The sequence below is a fragment of the Octopus bimaculoides genome, chromosome 1, assembly GCF_046866305.1.
Source record: "Octopus bimaculoides isolate indiv1 chromosome 1, ASM4686630v1, whole genome shotgun sequence".
Taxonomy (NCBI): Eukaryota; Metazoa; Mollusca; class Cephalopoda; order Octopoda; family Octopodidae; genus Octopus; species Octopus bimaculoides.
In genome coordinates, this window is record NC_142928.1 from 178,871,426 (window position 1) to 178,881,982 (window position 10,557).

A 10,557-nucleotide genomic window follows, 5' to 3' on the forward strand; every position below is an offset into this window, starting at 1 on the left:
TATTATAGTCCTTGTGGTGAATTAAAACATCCACTTCATCACTCATGGAGATCTGACGCTTTGAGCAATAAACACAAGTGTATTTTCTTCTGATAGTGTGAAAGACACATGTATGAATATACTTTCAGAACCTCTCTGTAATTGTATAGCAGACTTGGCAGGTAATTCGCTTTCTTTTCTTGGAAGTCAAAGTCTGCAATGTCATTACAAACTTGTCAGAGCCTGATGAACAATTAGGTTCAGTTGCAACTAAAAAGAATCTAGATTCCAATGCTGTTTAGTTATGTCAGCAACCATCCTTCCGCTGAATTCACGCGAACAATTTTTTTTACTACATCTTGGTTGACGTGATGTAAACTTTCCTGAAGTTCCACCTATAATTTGATAAACAAATTAAAGAGGCATTAGCCCTCTACGAAGAGGATCTTCTTGGTTCCAGATATCTTCAATTGACTAAGCACTAGCATACATGTCTACTAAAAAAATTCCAAATACTGAGAATAGTTTGATAGGGGATACTTAAGCTCCTTAGTATCCTTAAAAAATTCTGCGGTTAAAGACGTCTGCTTGTCTCAGCAAACTTTGCTGTGAATACAGATCTTCTATAAAGTCTTTCCAAAGCAGCATGTGTACAGCTCTGCTACCACATCGTGATCGACTACCTGTGCTGTTTTATTTATATTCATCTTGGAGAAGCTATTTAGTTCAAGATGTAATTGTGTTTTGGTAAGTTTATTTGCTTTTCTGATGGACAACAGCAAGTCATGTTTGTAGAATTGTCATATGAATGACCATTTCACGTGTTGTGAGCCATCTTGTGCCTGTTCTAAACACGTAATTTTCCTCATATTTTAAAGTGTGAGAGAATGTATCATGCAAAGATAAAACAGTTTTTCTATTCTTTTACCACCATCATTGTTGGAACAATTCTGGATCACTGATTTTGTTCAAGCATTCCTTGAGGCGTTGGATGAGTTGCCTCCTAACTCAGTAAGTACCTAAATCATTCCTTCCATTTTTAAAATACACTTCTCACAATGAGCACCGGCGCATGATTTACAGCGCGTCAGATTTTCCCAAGAAAATCAAAATCTTCGAAACCACCAGCAACATCTTCAGAGACATTATATGTAAACCAGCTTGAAGACTCATTTTATAGCAAGTAGCTATACATAATGTTCTTTTCTGTCATGGTAAATACTCTATCTCTTTGTGTATAAAGAATTTGCAGAGAGAATCCCAACCTAACGCCCCCGACGGCCTCACACAGAACGTAGCATAAAGATACTCTAGCAAAATTTATATACTCGTACTTTCGGACTGTGATTGTTTAGCGATAAACACAATTACCATGTCAGAGTAGAATCATTTCTCAATTGTGATGCAAAGAAAGAGCAAGGTCATTCGGAAACTTATTCGCTTCGTGAATCAGTTCTTTCACAGTTTGTTGGCATTTTACTATTTGCTTCACATGATAAACTTCCTTCTTTATCCCGAAAGATCGAAACCGCTCTTTCTTAAGAACGTTCTCTTCTTTCCATCATGGTGTATTGTTAGAGCAGAATGACGCTGGACTGATATGCCATTCCTGTTTATACTGCTGCGCTGCTATTCTTGTTCGTGTTTGGTTTTAGAAAAGTTTCCGAATTCTGAAATGAAGCATTTTAACTGTAGTGGATTTTCAGATAGAATAGAATAACTACCAAAAACTTTTAGTTCGTCGAGCTAAGAAAATTCTATGGTGTGACCTAATCATTAGCTTGAATGTTTGTACAAATAGTCAAGGAATTCCTTAATTTGGTCTCTCTGTTTTCACCAATGTACATAGAGTATTAATTATTGAAAGTTAATTATTTAATATGTACTTAATGCAATTCAAATTATACGCTAGAAATAACAGCCAAACTTTTCTCGGCTCTCACCCTACAAGCTTGGAAAATTTCATTATATATTCGGGTTATTAAAAAAACAAAAACAAGCAGCACTATGTGTCCTTGTAGTGTGTATTTATGTACCTACGTATATATGAATGTGTGTGGGAGAGTGCGTGCGCGCGTGCGTGGCCGCAAGGTTTAGTGGGAAGGGTATTGCACTCAAGATCGTAAGAGTGTAGTTTCGATTCCTGACGAGGCGGTGCGTTGTGTTCTAGAGCAAACATTGCATTTCACGCTGTTCGAGTTCACTCAGCTGGCAAAAATAATCTTGCGACAGATCCCGTTCAGGAGGTGGAGAATATATACGCCACAGAATCCGGGAAACCGGCTTTATGAGTATGTGGCTCGGGAAGGAACTTTCATCGTTATATGTATGTATGTATGTATGTATGTATGTATGTATGTATCTGTGTGTGTGAAGGCGCGTGGCTTGGTGGTTAGGGCATTCGGCTCACGATCGTAAGGTCGTGAGTTCAATTCTCGGCGACGTGTTGTGTCCTTGAGCAAGACACTTTATTTCACGTTGCTCCAGTCCACTCATCTGGCAAAAATGAGTAGTACCTGTATTTCAAAGGGCCGGCCTTGTCACACTCTGTGTCACGCTGAATCTCCCTGAGAGCTACGAGAAGGGTACACGTGTCTGTGGAGTGCTCAGCCACTTGCACGTTAATTTCACGAGCAGCCTGTTCTGTTGATCGCATCAGCTGGGACCCTCGTCGTCGTAACCGACGGAGTGCTTCTTTTTTTTTATCGATATGTGTGTATACGAGGTCTGATGAATAAGTATCCTGACTGTTGCTATAGAAACAAAGCTAAAGCAAGCAAAGTGAAGCCGCTTGGCACGAATTGACCTTGAACTCTGCTGTGCATGCGCACTAAGTTTTAGCGTTCTAGCTAACTTCCGCTGTTTACAGCAGTGCTTGGAAGGAAGGTGTGTAGCGTTTGATCGTCGCATTGACCATGACAGAGAAAGTTGTCTTGGCGATACCTGCTCAGAGTTCTATGCAAAGTTGCAAAATGTGTATGGAGAGGAGTGTATGAGCCGCACACAAGTGTACGAGTGGTTCAGACGTTTTCAAGATGACCGAAAAAATGTCGATGTTGACGAACGTTCTGGGAGACACGCAACCAGCAAACTGAGAAAAACATCGCAGATGTGCGGCAGCTGTGAGGGAAAATCGTCAAATCACTATCCGTGAGTTATCAGAGGATGTGCAAATTAGTTACGGTTCGGTTTAGTCCATTATCGCAGAAGATTTATGTATGAGACGCGTATCTGCCAAATTTGTACCAAAACTGCTTTCAGCTGACCAAACATTTACTTTTCTAAGGTTACTCACGACAGTAATTATTTTTAAAACACACTGTCATCCTCACTACGCCTTAACGAATCAGTTCATAAAGACTAATGATTAAGTAGGATGGTTTATTGACGCAGGGATAAAAATTCGTAATATCAAATTCAGTTTTTAGCATAGATATTACGAAACCATTCTATGACTGATAACTTAATTGTGCTATAAATGAAGGTGGACTACTTCTCTAACTCTAAAAATAATAGGATCAAAGATTTTCTTACTGATTAAGTGTAAATCTGATTTTCACAATACTGATTAATCTACATTTAGGGTGGTTAGCAAAATTGCTTAAAAGATCCTTAAGCGTATTTTCGTTACCTGAATATTCTGGATAACATTTTTTATTTCATTCCTAAGATTTCGTTCAAAGATTAATGCCGTGAAACTAGGAGTCACGAAATCTGATATTTCAATATATAATATTTAATACATATATTTTTATACTTGACTTTCATTATCGAGTACCCCCTTAATTTCATTATTCTATGTACTGAAGTATTTACGTAGACATCTACAGTTCCTGAACATAGAGTAGAGCACTATAATACGATGTATCTAAATAACTGAAAATAGAACAATATCTCTTAAGTTTTTTTTTTGCAAGAATATTACAATTCGTTCAAGGAAACCATACTTAAAAGTTATATTTAAGAAAAGGAATTTAGTGAGAAGAATGAAATGACAAGTATACTTCTTTGATGACCAGAAAACCAGGTATAGGTAGCGACACAGATACGGATTAAAGACATGCAGACACTTTCAAAAAACATCTGGAATTATTTGAAACGAATTTATTTAATCTAATAAGAAAAGTCGGATTCCTGAGATTTGATAGCAAATTTCGGAGCTATTCAAAGAGTAACCTAAATTTTTTGACTAACCAAAATAAGATGTGTGTTAATTCTGATAAAACCAAGAGTCTTTATAGTTTAGATAAAAATATTCATAAGAGATTATTGTCAAATAGTATCCATCAACATCTGTTAAAAATCCGATGTTAATACATATAACTCTATTAATGTATAATCTAAGGAAGTTGCATCCGTACCCAAATAGAATACAAGGTAAAATCTTTGCCTTTCCCATCTACGTAATTTTTTTAGTTTTACCTCTACATCGAGGAACTAATAGTCTGAGTATACATAGTTTCTTATCTGAGAAACCACCAGAGTTTAAAAGCTTCGTTATAGAATTTTGAAGCCTTAGTAAAAGATTTGAAGATAAACATAATATAGGTCTATAAACATTGGAGATTAAATTACAGAGAATATATGAGGATGATTGGCCTGCTCGCCTAGTCAGCAGGTGGCTCATTCGAAAGCTAAAACAATGCGGAGTGCATTGTGACCAGCGATGTATAACAACATCTGATAGTCTGGTCGATACCGTAATATGAAGGTGATTAGAACCCTTATTAATACTCTTTTACTTGTTTCAGTTATTTGACTGCGGCCATGCTGGAGCACCACCTTTAATCGAGCAAATCGACCCCAGGACTTCTTGTTTGTAAGCTTGTACTTATTCTATCGGTCTCTTTTGCCGAACCGCTAAGTTACGGGGACATAAACACACCAGCATCGGTTGTCAAGCGACGTTAGGGGGACAGACACAGACACACATATATACACATATACATATATATATACGACGGGCTTCTTTCAGTTTCCAAAAATAATTTTTCATTAAGATCACAATCCCGAAAGAAATCAGCGCCCAAATTTAACGTTATATCTAGAAAATTAATTCTAGTAAGGTTATTCACAAGAATAATTGACTAAAAAATAAAAGTAAAAAAAACATTACGTTTATTAATTCGTTTTGCAAGATTCTTGATGTGAAACCGTGTGTTGAAACCGATATTGTTGTATTTCGGGACGGTCATTTTTTTAAAAAAATTTTGCTAAATAAATACACGCACTATATATTTTTTTCTTCACTCATTTATTACTGTTCTTATTTTATTATTTTAACATTATCTTCCCTAAATCTATCTATGCCATGGCCATTCATATTTAGTAATAAAAAAAAAATGTTTTCACAATAAAGCTCCCCCTCCCCACATACACCATCTAACATCAGGAGCCGTTTATACAACAAATCTAAAGCATACAGAAAAGCATTTCCGCTGTCCTTTTGTAGACCAAGGACTAAATTGTTTAAAATGTCCTTTCGATTTCAAGGCGTTGAACATGTAATCTGAGGGAGATCTGGCTGCGATTCTATGCAATCACTAATAACTTTAATGACTGCATAGAACAGTGATGGCAAACATGAAATATCAACAATGACATGCCGTGATCTTCCAAAAAAATTCCCCGTGCAATATCGTAAGCATTTACTAAAACTAAAATACTAAATACATGCAAGTAACACTCTGGTAACAGAATTATTTGGGACAATTCGATACGCTAGACGAAATAAGATGACCCTCGCTTATTCAGAGTATCCTCGTTGGTTCGACATAGTTCAAGCTTAATGAGGCTAAGAAATCTGGTAAGAGGGGAGTGGAGTGTTTCGACAAAAACTAGATGGTGCATTTCACGAATTTAAGTTTGTATGCAGTGAGGAGAAGAGGAGTATGTCATTTCGTCTGAGAGAGAGAGAGAGAGAGAGGGGGGGGAGATTGTTTAATTGTTCTCATATCATAAGTCGTAAACTTTATAGCCGAAGTGAGTTGCATTGGTGCATTCCTAGTTTACACAACTCATTTTGAAATGTGGGTTGTGTGCAAGAGTTTGAATGTCTGTGCGTACCGGCGCACGCGCATGTGTGTGTGTGTGTGTGTGTGTGCGAGTGCATTTATATGTGTGTGAGTATATATACATATGCATATATATATATATATATATATATATATATATATATATATATATATATATATATATATATATATATATATATATATATATATATATTGCGTCATCCCATAAGTAATGCAGCGTTTTCAATTGCATGAACTAAAAGTCCGAGTAGGGCGGGATAAACTACATGCATCAACCTGCTGTAAAAGCAGGTAGTAATTTTACCTAACACTTATTCTTAGTGCAAGTTTTGAAGAGTGCAGTTCGATTTTAACAGTTATATTCTCAAAGCTATAATGGAAGTGACAAAGGAACATACTCGGCATATTTTGCTTTATGAGTTTAATAAAGGCAACAACGCAAAGGAAAGTGCAAGGAATATTAATGCAATATATGGGGATCGGACAATAAACGTAAGCCAGTGCCAACGGTGGTTCCAGAAATTCCGAGCCGGAAATTACAGCCTAAAAGACGAGCCTCGTCCTGAGAGGCCTGTAGAGCTCGACGAGGACGTCCTGCAAATCCTGGTGGAACAAAATCCCATCGTAACTGCTGAGGAACTAGCAGAGAAGCTTGGGTTTGGTCATTTAACCATTCATCAACACCTGCATGCCATCGGAAAAGTCAGCAAACTGGGTAAATGGGTTCCTCGCAAAGATCCTAAGTTTCCTCTGCCTAAGAAAAATTCCTACAACAATTATGCTAGTAAGTATATTTCGCCATTTCTCAGTCTTGCAGATGATTACTTGGTGAGAGATCGCATCAATCTCAGAATTACTTTTCTAACCTCCACTGTAACTCACAGCTTGCTAGACAACGGCTTTTGTGTGCTGTAAAGTTTTATGTCCAGGTAATCTATCAAACATCTTTCTCCATTTCTGCTCTGTAGGTCAACCTTAAATAGATAACATGATGGACTATGGCTTTTGCATTTGTGAGCCCACCGTATAACAGAAAAGCTTACAAGGCAGACAATACAATGCTGCATTCCAGAACTGAATGCAACACAATGACCGCTTTTGCTTTCACCATTTGGAGTTCTTACTTTCAGATATTAAAATTATTTTTTCGGTAAAATCATTAAGGAAATTTTAATCGTATATTCCACGATTTTTTACTCGGGATAATTAATGAGTAAAGCCTAACACCAACACCATATGCTTTAGGTTTGCTTTCTGTTGAGTGATGACTCTTGCTACATTCTATGACATATTTCTGTCTGTGCGCCAGAGTTTTCTGGTCCGGCTGACATTCCATACTGATCTTTTATTTTACACATAATGTTGTGATCAAACTCTCTAGTGGTGCCAGTATCCCCTGGGCCTCGGCTAATTCACTGGATCCCTATACTGATTATCGCACTGCTATCCAACCTCAAATAAACCCTAATCGCCACCTTCTCCCTTTGTTGCTGAGTCTCTCGTTCACAAATATTTTGTGCAAGTCAGACGACATGTCAGAAATTCTGGAAAGAATCTTTAAAAAATAACAAGTTGTTCAAAACCCACTAAACCAATCTACTACTATTTTAGTGGGTTTTTGGTTGGAACTTTGGGCAAAAAATTTTGGAACATAAAAGCTTCACATTTCCGAATTGTTACTTCTTTTGTTCATGATTTCTGACTATCTGTGAAGTTGTCTTGTTAGTATAAAAACTATAGGTACTTCTGCATTTTCCATTTTCTGTACCAAACATTAGCTATTACACTAATAATGCATTGATTATAACTCAATAACATATTTATTTATTCTAAGAATGTATATAGAAAAGAAAATAACAGCTTGTGCACAAAATGAATATTTGAGATTGAACTGGATGTGAGGATGAATTTTGATATTTAAATTCTTAGTAATTCTGATTTTTTTTTTTCTCCAAATATAAACTCATATAGTAATTTAGTAGAGTAATGCTATTATTACAAAGTATTATTATAATTCACCAAGTGCTATTTTTTAGAAATACATTTAAAGAAAAATGAAGATTACTGAGAGATCTTTAACTATTGTTCAACACGACTGTAAAAATCAGGGAAAAGACTTATTTTTAGATTATCTACGAAAGAACATAGCTATACTATAATTACTTGTTTCTTATCATTTCTGTAATACATTATGAAATTAAAATTAAAAATTTCTGTTTTGCTTAAATTTCATCGACATCCACTTATGATTAACGATTTGGACGAGTCGCGAATTAATAGATGCAAGTAATTAATTTACAAAATTCAATTTTATTGTTTTAGTTGCGTGTAATTCAAATTAAAACTTTTAATTAAAAACTCTAATACTGATACTGTTAATAAGATACTGAGAATAAGATATTGATAAGTGATAACAATAATACAAAACGATTCATTATTTTGATACGAATTTTAACTTTGATGCTTAGTTTAATAGGAATATTATACTAGACCTATGTAGCGAAGTGTTAGTCAATACGCTGATCTGACAAGTTAAAATTTAGCTTACAAAATATCGTAAGCCATTATTGAAAGAAAGCGGGATTGCTAGAAAGGGATTAACCTAATATGCATGAGAATTGATGATTAAGCAATTACAAAAATTTGTTTGCATTGAACATTGAAGACAGAAGTATATGGCAGCCGACATTAGTCCTGGCTACTCATCAATGAATATGAAATAACCCTTTCTACTATAGGCACAAGGCCAGCATTTTTTATCGACCCTGAAAGGATGAAAGACAAAGAATTTGAAGTCAGAACGTAAGGACGGACGAAATGCCGCGAAGCATTTTGTCCGGCGTGCTAACGATTCTGCCAGCTCGCTGCATTAATGAATAAGAAATAAATAAGGAAACGGAAATAGTTTAGGCTATTTAAAGATGTTCGGCATCTTCTTCTTGGTCATGGTGTTTGGTTGCTAGGTTTTGGTACTACGTTAGATGATTGGTCATAGGGCTGGTGATGTCGATATCCTCCGTTCATATTGACGGTTGTAAGTAGAGAATTTTGCTTTAGAGTAAGTCTTATGGCTAGTAGCGTTGTCGGTCACGTCCGCTCTTTTTAACAGAGAAACCTAAAGCAGGCGACTTCTCTTTAGGCTTTTCATATAGTCGGCAGTACTGTTCATCGTTCGTTCTTTTTAGCAGATGTCAGCAGACGTTTTTATTAATCATATAACTGTGTTGACCATGACATGCGCTTCTTTTAACAAAATTTCAGGTTGTAGTAGAAAAAATTATGATTATTATTAATGATTATTATTATTATTATTATTATTATTATTAATGATTATTATTATTTTCAAGTCGGTAAGCAGGCAGAATTGTTAGCGCGTCGGACAAAGTTCCTGGCGGCATTTCTTTCAGCTTTTTACGTTCTTAGTTTAAAATCCATCGAAGTTGACTTTGCCTTACTTCCTTTCGGGGTCAATAAAATAGTACCGGTTGAGCCCTGGTATCGATGTTATCGACTAATCCTCTTCCCCTAAGAATATTGCTGGCCTTGTGCCAAAATTTGAAAGAATGATTATCAGTGTTTCTTTTTTCCTCCGGGGTAAATTCTGCAACTAGCTGTATCATCCATATCTCGATAAGAACGGGAAAGAACAAGAATAAATCATGTAGGAAAGAAAATTATATAAAACACATACACACGCACTTATAGACACACAGTAAGTGGCGTGTTAAAACTATTGATATGTTTCGAGGCTCTCATGATTAAATGTAATGGGGTGGAATTATCTTGGTGGGGAGAGAGAGAGAGAGAGAGAGAGAGAGAGAGAGAGAGAGAGAGAGAGAGAGAGAAAGAGAGAGAGAGAGAGAGCGTGCACTTCACTCGAATGTATGTGATGGGGGTGTTTTGTAAAGAAAAGTGAGAAGTGATGGGGGTGTTTTGTAAAGAAAAGCTAGAAGTAATGTTTCATGTGAAGCGTAACGCCTCTTGTCATAGAATAGATGCTTGGGGAGAGACTCAGTGGGTATTTTTATTGATTGAATGTGTGTGCCTGAGCGAAGTTAGCAAGGTAGTATAAATACCTGGTTTGGAGGAACGTTGTTTGATGGCAAGGACGCACGTGTGTGTGTGAGAGAGAGAAAGAGACAGAGACAGAGAGAGCAAGAGTGTGTGTGCATGCGCGCGCAATTTATGAAGCTCAGATACATATATATAATATATATATAAATATAATATGTGACAATTAGTTGGATGTCATAATAAAACTCAAAGTTTCGGATGCCGGAGCTGAAGTCTGTTGCTTTATTCTCAGTATGATATGGCTAACACCAGCAAAGAGATGTCCACTTCTGGTGGTGCCTCTGCCGCCTTTATTTTAACCACCCTCCGTTTAAGGTATGTCAGAATTAGCCACAATTATTCACTTTTATGGGTCGCTGTTGGACATTCTTTGTTTTTGTTTTTTTTTCCAGCTGGGAACCTCACCTCTACTGTGCCAAAGCGTCTTCCGCGGGCGACGTTTTTATCCCCCTGACAGGCCGTTGGAATT